This window comes from Chionomys nivalis, chromosome 10 (assembly GCF_950005125.1).
Source record: "Chionomys nivalis chromosome 10, mChiNiv1.1, whole genome shotgun sequence".
Taxonomy (NCBI): Eukaryota; Metazoa; Chordata; class Mammalia; order Rodentia; family Cricetidae; genus Chionomys; species Chionomys nivalis.
This window is the reverse complement of record NC_080095.1, coordinates 7,808,391-7,823,300: the sequence shown is the minus strand read 5'-3', so window position 1 is coordinate 7,823,300 and position 14,910 is coordinate 7,808,391.

Here is a 14,910-nt window from a genome sequence, read left to right as displayed (position 1 = left end):
TATTCATGAGCAGGGACTTCTTAGCTAAGTACCTAGTCCTGTTGGAGAAAAAGGAGGTACAGGGCACCTGGGTCAGGTAGCAAGATGTTGAGGTTCAAATCCTAATCCTTTCTGGGGAAATGATCTCATACTTCTTCCCTGAGAACTGTGCAGACCTTCTGTAAATAACATCAGGGCCTAAGATCTCAATTGATTCAGGCCTGAAACAGTTACTCGCCTTGACACAAGGATATCAGATTGATTTATCAGGTGATTGTGATTATGAAGATGATGACTATTAGTAATTGCAAAACCTGCTAAATTTGCAGAATTTGTAGACTCCTTTCAGATATGTACAATTTATATTTGCCTTTGCACCTTGTTAAATATAAAATAAATAAAAACTGACATAAATGATCAAAAGGTAACATACCATAGAAACATTTGTATATCAAAGTTTATTGCATCACTTTCTCTAATAAATGAATTATAGAAACAAATAATAATTGTAAACAGATGATTACAGCAAGAAAATGTGTTTATATTTGCAATACAACAGAAATATTTTATCTAAAGGGAATAAAGAAATGGCATCACTCTCAGGAAATTCAATGCAACTATAGATAGCTATATTACTTAAAGACCCACTTAGAAATGTAGATATTATAAGAGTGTTTCATTATTAGTTTTTAGATTTGTGACAAAACATTTACATATGCTAATACATAAAAATGTTTAAAAGAAACTGTCTAGCATAATAAGTGGAAAAACAGGTGGGTCAAGAAATAAGGTGTCCTTCAATGGAAGAATGGATGAAGAAAGTGTGGAATATATACACATTTGATGGCAGTGGGTCTTGTATTAATCTGTTGCTTTCATTGGTTAATTAATAAAAAAACTGCCTAGGCCCATTTGATAGGCCAACCCTTAGATGGGTGGAGTAAACAGAACAAAATGCTGGGAGAAAGAAGCCAAGTCAGTGAGTCGCCATGATTCTCCCGCCAGACACAGACGCAGGTTGACATCTCCCTGTTAAGCCACCTCGTGATGCTACACAAAATATTAAAACTGGGTTAGATCAATATGTAAGAGCTAGCCAATAAGAGGCTAAAACTAATGGGTCAGACAGTGTTTAAAAGAATACAGTTTCCATGTAATTATTTTGGGTAAAGCTAGTAGTACGGGCGGCCAAGTGGCGGGACGCAGCCCTGCAGCTAATATTTCAACAGAGTGGCGCATGATTCTCCCACTCCAGACAGACGCAGGTTAAGATCTTTCCTGGTAAGCCAGCTCGTGGTACTACACAAAATATTAAAAATGGGTTAGATTAATATGTAAGAACTAGTCAATAAGAGGCTGGAACTAATGGGCCAGGCAGTGATTAAAAGAATACAGTTTCTGTTTAATTATTTTGGGTAAAGCCATGTGGGCAGCCGGGTGCCGGGGACGCAGCCCCGCCGCTCCATATTACAACACACATTAGAGTACTAATCTGCGGTAAAAAAACAATGACTTCTCAAATTTTGCATGCAAATGGATGGAAATAGAAAATACTATCCTGAGTGAGGTAACCCAGACCCAAAAAGAAGATCATGGGATGTACTCACTCATAATTGGTTTCTAGCCATGGATAGGGGGCCACTGAGTCTATAATTTGTGGTCCTAAAGAAGCTAAACAAGAGGGCAAACCCAAGGAAAAACATATAGTTATCCTCCTGGCTATGGGAAATAGACAAGATTTCAGGGCAAAAAATTGGAATCTTGGGGGTGGGGGGGAATGGGGGTAAGGGGAGATGGAGAGAGAAAAGTGTGAAGGAGAGGATGAGGGGAACTTGGGGAAACGGGATGATTGGGGATATAGGAAGGTTGGATAGGGGAGCAGGGAAACTCATATCTTAGTTAAGGGAGCCACCTAAGGGTTGGCAAGAGACTTGAACTTGGAGTGGCTACCAGATGCCCAGGGCAATGTCCCCAGCTAGTTCCTTGGGCACCTGAGGATAGGGAACCTGAAATGAACCTATCCTATAGCCATACTGATGAATATCTTGCATATCACCATAGAACCTTCAACTAGCAATGGATGGAGATAGAGACAGAGTCCCACACTGGAGCACCGGACTGAGCTCCCAAGGTCCTAATGAGGAGCAGAAGGAGGGAAAACATGAACAACGAAGTCAGGACCACAAGGGGTGCACCCACCCACTGAGACAGTGGGGCCCATCTATTGGGAGCTCACCAAGGCCAGTTGGACTGTGACTGAAAAAGCATGGGATAAAACCGGACTCTCTGAAGATGGCGGACAATGAGAGCTGACGAGAGGCCAAGGACAATGGCACGGGGTTTTGATCCTACTTCAGGTTCTGGCTTTGTGGGAGCCTAGACAGTTTGGATGTTCACCTTCCCATACCTGGATGGAGAGGGGAGGACCTTGGACTTTCCACAGGGCAGGGAACTCTGACTGCTCCTGGGACTGGAGAGGGAGGAGAAGAGGAGTGGGGGGAGGGGGAGAGGGGCGGGAGGATGGGGAGGGAAATGGGAGGCGGGGAGGAGGCGGAAAATTTTTTTTTCAATAAAACAAAATAAAATTAAATTAAAAAAAGAAAGAAAGAAAAGCGTAGAGATTTTCAGGAAATATACACAGTCTACAGTATCATTTTGAGTGAAAATTCTATACATATATTAAAATAGTTACAGTGTTCAAAATGACTTTGCTTATTCTTAATTATTAATGTATGCTATGTATTATGATCAAATCTACCACAAATATGTCCCTCTGGCTCAACTTGAGTCCTTAATTAATCTCTTTCCCATATTCCTGACCTCTTTTCTTCATTAACACAGTTGAGTCCAAAAAGCGTTATATGCACACATAGAGGTGAGGTCATTCACAAGTACATAAAGAACCTACAGAACCCATACAAAGAAAAGTGATTATATTTTCCTCTTCATTCTTGAAAAGCAAACAGACTTCCACATGTGTTTGGGCATTCATGAGTTCCTCTACATCATGTTGTAATATTTTAAAATATTATTGCAGTTTATTTAATGATGAGAGCAGTGCACATATGCACAAAGGTTGATACATTTACCCCTGGGGCAATGTAAGAAATTAAATTTATGTATTCTACAATGTGGTTGCAAGCAATCAAATTAGTATTGTCAAGACTGCCAGTAGACACCTTTACATGCTCAGCAATTTCACAGGCTCTCAGTCTGTCTTTGTGTATGGCTGGATTTGTTCATGTCTTATGCTGGACACTATAGTGACTGTTAGCTCATATGTGCAATGGTCAAGTCAAGTAGTAACATTAGAATTCCATGACTTTCTGCCCTATATTCTGGATCTTACATTCTTTCCAGTGACTCTTTGTGATAATCATTGTGCTTTAGGAGGGAGGTTAAACGACTCATCTGAGAGTGTGTACTCAAACATTCATTTTCAGCACTTTGATTAGTCATGAATGTCTGCATTAATCATGAAACTCAGCACAGAAGAAATTCTGGGATCATGGCTGAAAGCAGCATTGACTTATTGGAAAGAGATATTGATATATGTAAGACACTTTGACAATATGGACATTAGTGATACAAGTAAAATCTACTAGGTAAGTAATATGTCATCTCCAGTCATGGGTATTTTTTAACATGTTTACCAAGAATGAATACTTTCCTATGAATCTGACCAAAAATCCAAGTAGAAAATAGTTGATTATTACAAAACTACTAGACACTAGTGGATACATCTTAGCTGAAGTCTGATATTGTAGATTATGAGGTCTGCTACTTGTAAGATTATTGATGCCTTTTCTCTCCCTTCAGGCTGTTAGCACATTTCTGCACTAGAAAACTTACCAATAAGGGAGAATTTCCTGTTCAGTTCAACGTTGGTTTCTCTATGCCCTACAACTAAAGTCCTCAACTCATAGTGAAATCTAGATGGAATCAACTTTGTTGTTTTCTTTGTATGTGAGAATGATTATAAATAATAAAACAAAGTAGAGCAAAATCAGGCATGAGCTGGGGAAAAAATGTTTACAGGTTGATGTAAGAATAAATCATTGTAGTTAAATGATTGAATTTGTGCTCAGATTTGGTGTGATTTTAAGATCTGTTAATACAGTATTGTTATCAAAAATTATATTTTAAAGAAAATTGTATGAAAACTAGTGATATATAGATAAATTTGTCATTCAGTTATTAGCATTGCTCCTGTGGTTTTCCTGATCATGTTCCGTGGATTTAAGAGATGAGATGCTTCCAAAAATATGAGTTAGACAGCTCATGAATGAGATTTGTAGACCATGATGTCTGCTACTGAATAAGATCCTTGATGTCTTTTCTCTCCTTTCCGGCTGCCTAGCTCCTTGCTACACAAGAAAAATTACCCAGTAGGAAGAATTTTCTGTTTATTACAAAGTTGTGTTCTAATTAACTAATGAGTATTTGAACACACATAGCTGTGTGCGTGAACTGTTCTGCTCCCAGAAACCATCAGTTATTAATGAACACCTCTGTATGGGCACAAGGCAGCTCTCTATGATTTAATAATCAGGGAGGATCCAGATTTGTTGAAAGCACTATGAGGTATTGCCAATGTCTTTATTTGTCTACATTAGCTCAATAGTTACACCTTGTTTGTGAGAAAGAATTTAAAATATGAATAAATCTTAAGAGCTACAAGCTGTACATAACTCCAAGGAAAGAGTGTCTTCCAGACACTACAGGACTGATGCACATATGAAGTCACAGAGACTGGAAAGCATGCCGAGTCTGCACAGAGAAGATCCTAATGGGGTACCAATGTTCAGAGTAGAACAAGGACACAGACTTTCATCCCCTAACCTACAAGTTCTATAACTGATACTTCCTTGCAATGGAAATGTTTGTTTTCTCTGTTGAAGTATTATTGGGTGTACTCACTTCATTCAGGACTGGACACAAGTTCAGTAGGAGATGGCTAACACAGAATAAATGCAGTATTTTACAGATATTTTCTCTGATTTCACATTGTACATTATTTCTTCATTCTTACTCAACTTTTACCTATATAACATTTCTTCATTTTGAGTGCTGTTATGGGTTATATGTATCTAAGTTCCTGTTTTTATTCTTACATAAATGCTTTTTATTTTAGTTTTTCTTTTTTCACTGTTTGCTTTCTACAGAGAGAAGGAGAGGATGTGAAATTGGGGGTGATTCAGTAATCAGAATATATTGTACATTTTTTTTAAAAAACTGTATAAAGTAAATAAAACTGAATAAAATTTTAAAAGAATATACAAACCCGTGTGGAGTTTGACAAGGAAACTATTATGTATGACCATGGAAACATCATATGTCAGTCACAGCTGGTGCAGGTCAGTTAACAAATTTTAAGAAAGGAAACCACAGAGGATGAAGAATTCCCTCCACACTTCCTCCCATCTCTCTAATGGGGATTCTTAGCTTCTTTGTGCCCCCTGCTGGTCCTTTGCTGCATTTTATGTTGATATGTCATGGCTTACACTGAAGTTACACAGTATGGTTTAATTTGTAACTTAGGCATTAAATACAGGGTTCAGCTGCATATGTAAATGGCTTTTGATTAACCTGGAAATGCTGAATAGATGTTTCAGAAATTGATGTTATGTTATGCCTATATAATTATAGTCTTGAATTTAGTTCATGTTTCCACCTGTTTCCAGACATAAGAGCCAACAGAACAAGAGGCACCAATGTGGTACCTATAGATCAGTTAGCAACTTCAGAAAAATATATTAAGAAGGATGTATAAATATAGTGAATGTGTTGGTAGTTATCTCAAGGACTACCCTTAACACATCTCCTGCAAATATCCTTCCCTTGATGACACACATAGTAATTAGGCAAGTGCTCTAGAAATTTTGATAGGGTTGTGATTCTACTAATTTAACTGTATGATAGAAGCTTGCATCTTAATGCAAATTATTGTATCTCCCCAGACAACCCAGTTCTCCATATTGCCATATCCTGGAATAACTTTGAGCTTTTTCATCAAAAGCAGTCTCCCAGAGGGCTGTCTCCATTCTTCTTTAAGGTCACTTAAACAGCTTCCTTTCAACACTTCTTCCCCTTTGTCCTCAAGGCCTCTTAGATAACAGACAAGGATGCATAAGAGAACACTCAGAGAATGTACACCATGACTCAGTCTGTTTAACAAGCTGCAGTTTTGACAGGGCTCATAAGTATGGTTCCATTCTACCTTTATTCAGTTATGATCAACAGTTCAAATACCAGATATAGATAATATCCAGACCAGGTATTTCAGGTATGAAAAAGTAGACCTGGTTGTACAATATCTGGCATAGAATGTGTTAGTAAAGCTTTTTAGGAGATGAATGTTTTCTCTGATGAAAAATGTTTTGGAATGTGCTCCCAAAATGAGATAAGCTAACAGCAATATATAAGTTTTTACAAGTATATATAATTAAATATCAGAAATAGACATTCACAGAATTAAACAGAAATGTGTGGTATCGAAAGTGGGCTATTCACATATGTTTTGCTCTAACATCAGGATCACAAATCATATGGACCTAATATTCCAGGATAGAGGAAACTGGGACCAGTCAATGTATGGCTTCTCTTCAATCACAAGTCAGTGTTTATATGATGTCCTCTGGGTGTCAGAACACTGAGAAACACCCTGAGGACAAGATTCTCTTTTCATGTAGAGGAGCAGTTATCCCTACAATGCAGGGTACTGCAGAAGGTGGTGATGCGACCCTTTGATTTCAGCCTCTCTACTCTCCTGGGTAATATGCATGATGGTGTGCTTCATAGCCCAGTATCATGGGAAGCTAATGGCTATCATGAGTATGAATGTGAAGGAATTTTGTCTGATTGAGCAAAATGATTTACAAAGATATTTTTCTTTCATCTCTGGATTCATGCACTAAAGCCTTGACACAGTGACTTCGTAAAAAGATGGCATAAGGTTTTTCCTAAGTTAAACTAATGTGAGGATCACAATACAGGCTGAGTTGCAGCAATGTGCGTTGAGCTGGCCAAAGGTTTCCTTAAAACACATGCACACATTGATATCTAGCATTCTCACTCACACATTACTGTGGGGATTTTTTCAGGCTTCTCTGCCTGGGATCACTTTCACTGATCAGAATGCTCATGAGTTTCCTTTGTGACTGTGCTAGTATTGATGCTTGTAATCATTGTTGAAAGGCCTGGGCACCATTTGCACTATTCGTGAGACTCTTTCTGAAGGGGGTTGTATCTGGAACCTAGTTCTGATCTCCTCTCTCTGATTCACTCACAAATGGATACACCATGAATTCCTCAGTGGTCAGATACCTCAGGTGCAAGACAAAAAGTTTGTATATGTCTCTAGAGAGCTGTACAATGTTCTCCATCAACAGTTATAAACAAGATCTTTAGGTTATTCATCTTGGAACAATTATTAATTTCATGAAACAGCATCAGCAAGAACAAGAAAGTCCTTGTCTTTTTCAAATAGTGATATCTTGAACCTTCTCAACTGAAGAATTATGATCCAATTCACTTCTGTTCATGGAGAATCACTCACTTTGCACTGTTTTATAATAGATTAAATAATTGCACATTATTGCACAGGAGAGTGCAATATGATATGAATGAGTAAACACTGATCCATGTCAGTTCTAGGTGACTCTTAGAAGCTGAAACAATTTTGAACTTATTATTTAAACAGGCCTGTGTTTCCAAGAATGGATAATGAGTGCAACTTGAGTTAGAGAAAATGAAAATGGACCAATAGTAGGAAGAGTCTGAATCTTAGAGATTTGTACCTGACCTTAAATCTTGTCCTGATAATGTCATGTAAGCCAATGAGAAATAAGTGAATGGAAAGTGAATTATAATCTTTGATATCAGTGGCAAATATATATTTGACAGTTTCTATGCTTGAGAATGTCTGGAAAGGAGCACTTTTCTATAGTGACTCTGTACATGTTGTTATAAAACATCTGAGCAGTAAAACATTTAGAAATCTTCTTAGATTCTACTGGGTTATAAGAGATGGAATCAACAGTGCAGTAAGAAACTGACCAGAAATTGGAAACTATCCAATTAGCTTGTTCATGTGCATGCCAGGGACATTAATAAACATGTTTAGTCTGTACACAATATCCTCATTTATTGAAAAATTCAATACACAATTTTTGAGGGAGATTTTAATGTGTTTCATTTGAATTTTTAGTGAAAAAATTATTTTAAGCAATACACTCTGAGCATACTTATTCTTTTTTTTATTATTTTTTTATTAATTAATTTATTTAATTATTAAAGATTTCTGCCTCTTCGCCGCCACCACCTCCCATTCCCTCCCCCTCCCCAAATCAAGTCTTCCTTCCTCCTCAGCCCAAAGAGCAAGCAGGTTTCCCTGCCCTGTGGGAGGTCCAAGGACCACCCACCTCCATCCAGGTCTATTAAGGTGAGCATCCAAACTACCTGGGCTCCCACAAAGCCATTACGTGCAATAGGATCAAGCCATTGTTCTTCAGTTCTCAGTAGTCCTCATTGTCCATTATGTTCAGCGAGACCGGTTTTGTCCCATGCTTTTTCAGTCCCCGGCCAGCTGGCCTTGGTGAGTTCCCGATAGAACATCCCCATTGCCTCAGTGTGTGGGTGCACCCCTCGCAGTCCTGAGTTCCTTGCTCGTGCTCACTCTCCTTCTGTTCCTCCTTTGGATCGTGAACTTCAGTCCAGTGCTCCAATGTTGGTCTCTGTCTCTGTCTTCTTTCATCGCCTGATGAAGGTTAATATTCAGGGGGATGCTTATATGTTTTTCTTGGGTTCACCTTCTTATTTAGCTTCTCTAGAATCACGAATTATAGTCTCAATGTCCTTTATTTATGGCTAGAAACCAAATATGAGTGAGTACATCCCATGTTCCTCTTTTTGGGTCTGGCTTACCTCACTCAGGATAGTGTTTTCAATTTCCGTCCATTTGTATGCAAAATTCAAGAAGTCATTGTTTTTTACTACTGAGTAGTACTCTAATATGTATATATTCCATACTTTCTTCATCCATTCTTCCATTGAAGGGCATCTAGGTTGTTTCCAGGTTCTGGCTATTACAAACAATGCTGCTATAAACATAGTTGAGCATATACTTTTGTTGTATGTTTGGGCATCTCTTGGGTATATTCCCAATAGTGGTATTGCTGGGTCGAGAGGTAGGTTGAACCCGACTTTCCTGAGAAACCGCCACACTGCTTTCCAAAGTGGTTGCACAAGTTTGCATTCCCACCAGCAATGGATGAGAGTGCCCCTTTCTCCACAACCTCTCCAGCAGAGGCTATCATTGGTGTTTTTGACCAAAAGCAATCTATAGATTCAACGCAATCCCCATCAAAATCCCATCAAAATTTTTCACAGATCTGGAGAAGACAATAATCAACTTTATATGGAAAAACAAAAAACCCAGGATAGCCAAAACAATCTTATACAATAAAGGATCGTCTGGAGGCATTACCTTCCCTGACTTCAAACTCTATTACAGAGCTACAGTACTGAAAACGGCTTGGTACTGGCATAAAAACAGAGAAGTCGACCAATGGAATAGAATAGAAGACCCTGACTTTAGCCCACAAACCTATGAACACCTGATTTTCGATAAAGGAGCTAAAAGTATACAATGGAAAAAAGAGAGCATCTTTAACAAATTGTGCTGGCAAAACTGGAAGTCAATATGTAGAAGAATGAAAATAGATCCATATCTATCACCATGCACAAAACTCAAGTCCAAATGGATTAAAGACCTCAATATCAGTCCAAACACACTGAACCTGATAGAAGAGAAAGTGGGAAGTACTCTACAACTCCTGGGCACAGGAGAACACTTCCTACGTACAACACCAGCAGCACAGACATTAAGGGCATCATTGAATAAATGGGACCTCCTGAGACTGAGAAGCTTCTGTAAAGCAAAGGACACTGTCACTAAGACAGAAAGGCAACCCACTGACTGGGAGAAGATCTTCACCAACCCCGCAACTGACAAAGGTCTGATATCCAAAATATACAAAGAACTCAAGAAATTAGACCTTAAAAGGTTAATCAATCCAATTATAAAATGGGGCACTGAGCTGAACAGAGACATTTCAACAGAAGAAGTTCAAATGGCCAAAAGACACTGTAGGGACATAGCCCCACCCATTGGGGGCATGTTCGCCTCGGGCTAATGTTTACGGATAAATCTGCCGGATGTGAGCCCAGCAGCCCCTTTTTTTCTTTTGCTCCGCTTTTCCGGTACACCTCGGGAACCTGTGGTCCTGTAAGTTTATTTCCTTATTAAAGCTGTATATATCTATATAATCTGACTACATTCATTTGCTCCGCCACATTTGGCGTCCCAACGTCGGGCTATTTTGCCCCAGACCCGGCACAGGGGGGGCGCAAGCTCCACCTTTCCTGGCTAGTTGCCTGAGCTCAGGAAGGCGATTTACAGCGCGCTCCCTGCTCGCTTTCCCTTCCCCCACTCCAGGCCACTACAGTCGCAGAGCAGCGACCCCCCACAGAGTAGTTAATAGCTCCCTGCTCCTTCCAAACCCTCACTGCCTGATTTAAGGGAAGCACCTACGGTTTTGAAGTAAAAGCCACCAACCCCTTCCCTTAACAGGCAGTACAATAATTTTTGTTTTGAGTTAATTGTTTCAGACCGGCTCTGGCTTAGACCACATGGACTCAGGTGCATTTCTTTAGCCACCACTGGCAGGAAAACTTCATTACAGGTACATAATTTTCTTTTATAAATAAGAAAAATGTCTGAAAACATTACCATTCAAGACTTTAACAGCCTTTTCAGTTGTACCATGTGGGAGATTTTACAAGAAGTGTCTGTCAGCCCACAGATATGGATCATTCTGGGATTCGTAGTTTTCCTTGGTACTGTATGGTTTGATAATAGAAATATGATAAAGTCTTTACGAGACGAGGTTGAACGCTTAAAAACAATTGAGAATGACAACAATCTTCTCAAAAATCAGTTTGAAGTTCTCCAGGCAGAGAACAGATCTTTGTTTAACACAACTCGACAAACTGAAAAAAATTTAGAAGAGGTACAGGCTGATGTTAAGGAGAAATTCATTACTGTGGAAGAAGGAACAGCTGATTTGGATCGTAAGCTTCAGTCCCTTTCAGTAGGAACAGAAACATTAACTGGGAGAATCAAAACTGCTGTATGTGACAATCGGATTTTGTCTAAAGCTTATGACAGATTGACAGAAAGATTATCTACACAAGAAGGCACGGTATATGCTATAAAAATTATGTCCAAAGATGAGACATTATCTCTAAGGGACAAACTTCATACTTTAGAATCCTCAATGAAGGCTTTAGAACATAATTCTGGACAGGAGATTCAGGCATTAAAGAAGGCAATGGTGAATAGAATTGAAAAGATTGAGGAATTTCTAAATTCTGAGGAAGAAGAGCAAGAGGTAGAAAGGCATATTTTAACTAAATCTGTGGGTAAATCCCTCCGGGACAATTCCCACAAAGCTCTACCTACAGTTCTACCTGCCTTTCCAGTTGTAACAACTGAGAAAGTAGTTGGTTCCAGAAACCCTAGGGTCATCAAGGAAGATACATGGGAACCCGTCGGTATGAATGATCTCAAAGAAATTAAACAGGCTGTAATGACTTTTGGAATGAATGCCTCTTTTGTTAAAGAGATGCTAAGATCTTGGGCTACCACGAATAAAGTCACGCCCAATGACTGGTTTCAACTGAGCTCTGCTGTCCTTGAGAGTGGAACGCAATTGAAATGGAAATGCTTATTCAGGCAAGAGGCTAGACTTTTAGAACAGCAGGAAAGAGCAAAGGGAATTGAGATTTCCATAGATCAAATTTTGGGAGAGGGGCTATTTTCTGAGCCTCAGGAACAAGCTAATTTGGATGAAAACATACTCTCTGTGTGTACTACAGCAGCCTTAAGGGCTTGGGACAGGGTGCAAGACCCAGGACAGAGGATGGAATCATTTGTCAGAGTTAAACAGGGTCAGAGAGAACCCTTTAGTGACTTTTTACAAAGAATAACTAAAGCTGTACAAATAGGGATATCTGACCCAGAAGCAAGACGTATAATGATCGAGACTTTGGCTTATGAAAATGCAAATGTGGAATGCAAAAGGATTTTGGGTCCTTTAAAGCTCAGATCAGTGCCATTAGAAGAATGGGTCTTGCATACACTAGATGTTGATACATTTGACTATGGCACTGAAGCATGGGTAGAAGAAGCAATTTCCAATGGTAAAAGGAGACATCAGAATACCAAATGTTTTAATTGTGGCAAAATGGGTCATATGAAAAGGAATTGTAGACAACGGATTTTCAGGAATAATAATAATGCATCTTCTAGAAATAACAGAAATAGGAGGACTCAGCCTTCAGGTTTATGTAGAAGATGTGGAAAGGGCAGACACTGGACAAATGAGTGCAGGTCTACAAGAGATAGACAAGGCAACCTGATACAGACGGGAAACGTGAGAGGGGGGGCCTCACAGGCCCCCATGGCAAACATGGTTCAGTCATTTCCAGTTACTACAGAGAACGTGACTCGTCAGGACAATTAGAAAGCCTCATGCCTACTGTTACAAGCAATAATGATCAGAAAGATGAGTTCCGTGTGTTTTGGCAAACTTCTATAAATGACCAAAGACCAAAGCTGAGAGTGTGTGTAAATGGCATTTTTATTACTGGCCTGCTGGACACAGGTGCGGATGTAAGTATCATTACCCCAGAATCTTGGCATCCATATTGGCCTCTTCAGAATGTAAATGTTCAGCTCCTGGGAATTGGAACCCTATCTCGAGTAAGGCAGAGCACGAGATGGGTTGAATGTATAGGTCCAGAGGGACAAATAGGAAAATTAAGGCCATATGTAGCCAATATTGCAATGAATTTATGGGGTCGTGACCTATTACAACAATGGAATACCCAAATTAACATCCCTGCTACTTCTAGAGCCTATATTTCTGGGGATAATATTAAAAGATATTACAAACGGAGAAAACCGGCCATTCGGGCTGTACAAGAACAAGCAATTGATGTCCCTTCAGAGATACCAACAGCCTTGCCTTTAAAATGGTTGACTGAGAAACCAATATGGACAAAGCAATGGCCTTTAGCTGAGGAAAAGTTACAGGCTTTAGAACAGTTGGTACAAGAGCAATTAGATGCTGGACATATAGAAGAATCTACCAGCCCTTGGAATTCTCCTGTATTTGTGGTTAAGAAAAAATCAGGTAAATGGAGAATGGTGACAGATCTCAGGGCTATCAACAAGGTTATTCAACCTATGGTCCCTCTGCAATCTGGAATTCCTTTGCCCTCTTTATTGCCAAAAGGATGGCCTCTCATAGTTATTGATTTAAAGGATTGTTTTTTCACTATACCTTTACAAAAAGAAGATAGAGAAAAATTTGCCTTCACAGTGCCTACTTATAATAATTCTCAACCTTCGAGGAGGTACCACTGGACCGTCCTCCCCCAGGGTATGTTAAATAGCCCCTCCCTGTGCCAATATTTTGTGAATCAACCATTGCAAATAATACGCAAGAAATTTCCCAAATCGATAGTATATCATTACATGGATGACATTTTGTTATCCGATTCAAACATGGATACCTTGAACAGACTGTTTGAAGAAATAAAAATACTTTTACCAAAATGGGGATTGCAAATTGCTCCTGAAAAGATTCAGAAGGGAGATTCTGTTAATTATTTAGGTTATAAAATAGGTTTACAAAAAATTAAGACACAAAAGGCACAAATTCGGAGAGATCGCCTACGGACTCTTAATGACTTTCAAAGACTATTAGGGGACATTTCCAGTCTACGGCCAGCTATTGGGATAACACCTGATCTAATAATTCATTTGAACAAAACCTTGGATGGTGACAAAGATTTAAACAGTCCCAGAGAATTAACAGCTGAAGCAGAAAAGGAACTGACGATGATTGAGGAAAAATTACAACAGGCACATGTGGATAGGGTAAATCCAGAGCTCGACTGTATTCTCGTCATACTACCATCAAAAATTTCCCCTACAGGAATTTTAATGCAGAGAGATGATATTATCTTGGAATGGATCTTTTTACCACATAAACCAAGTAAGAAACTGAAAACTTATGTAGAAAAAGTCTCTGAGTTAATTATAAAAGGCAAGTTGAGACTTCGTCAACTAGCAGGCATAGACCCAGCAGAAATTATAGTGCCTTTCACTGCTGATGAACTAAAGAAATTATGGGAAGATAATGAACCATGGCAAAGAGCTTGTGCTAATTTCTTGGGAGACATTAATAACAACTATCCAAAAAGCAAGAGGCTTAACTTCATAAAGAGAACTTCTTGGATCCTTCCTCGAATCGTCCGTGATACTCCAATAACTGGAGCCCGTACGTTCTATACTGATGCCAATAAATCAGGGAAGGCAGGTTACAAATCAGAAGACTTGGGTAAGGTGGAACAAAGTCCTTATGATTCTGTCCAGAAGGCAGAATTATATGCCATTCTTATGGTGCTAAGGGATTTTAAAGAACCTATTAATATAGTTACTGATTCACAATATGCAGAAAGAGTTATTTTACATATTGAAACTGCTGAATTTATACCTGATGATACAGAACTAACCTCTTTGTTTATCCAGGTGCAAGATTTGATTAGGAACAGGCTTTGCCCTATGTACATAACACACATCCAATCCCATACGGGTCTGCCAGGTCCTCTAGCACAAGGTAATGCAGAAATTGATCAATTATTGATTGGTAGTGTGCTACAAGCCTCTGAATTTCATAAAAAACATCATGTTAATAGCAAAGGTTTGAAAAAAGAGTTTTCTATTACATGGCAACAAGCTAGGGAGATTGTAAAGAAATGCCCTACTTACTCTTTCTATAACCAAACGCCACTGCCTGC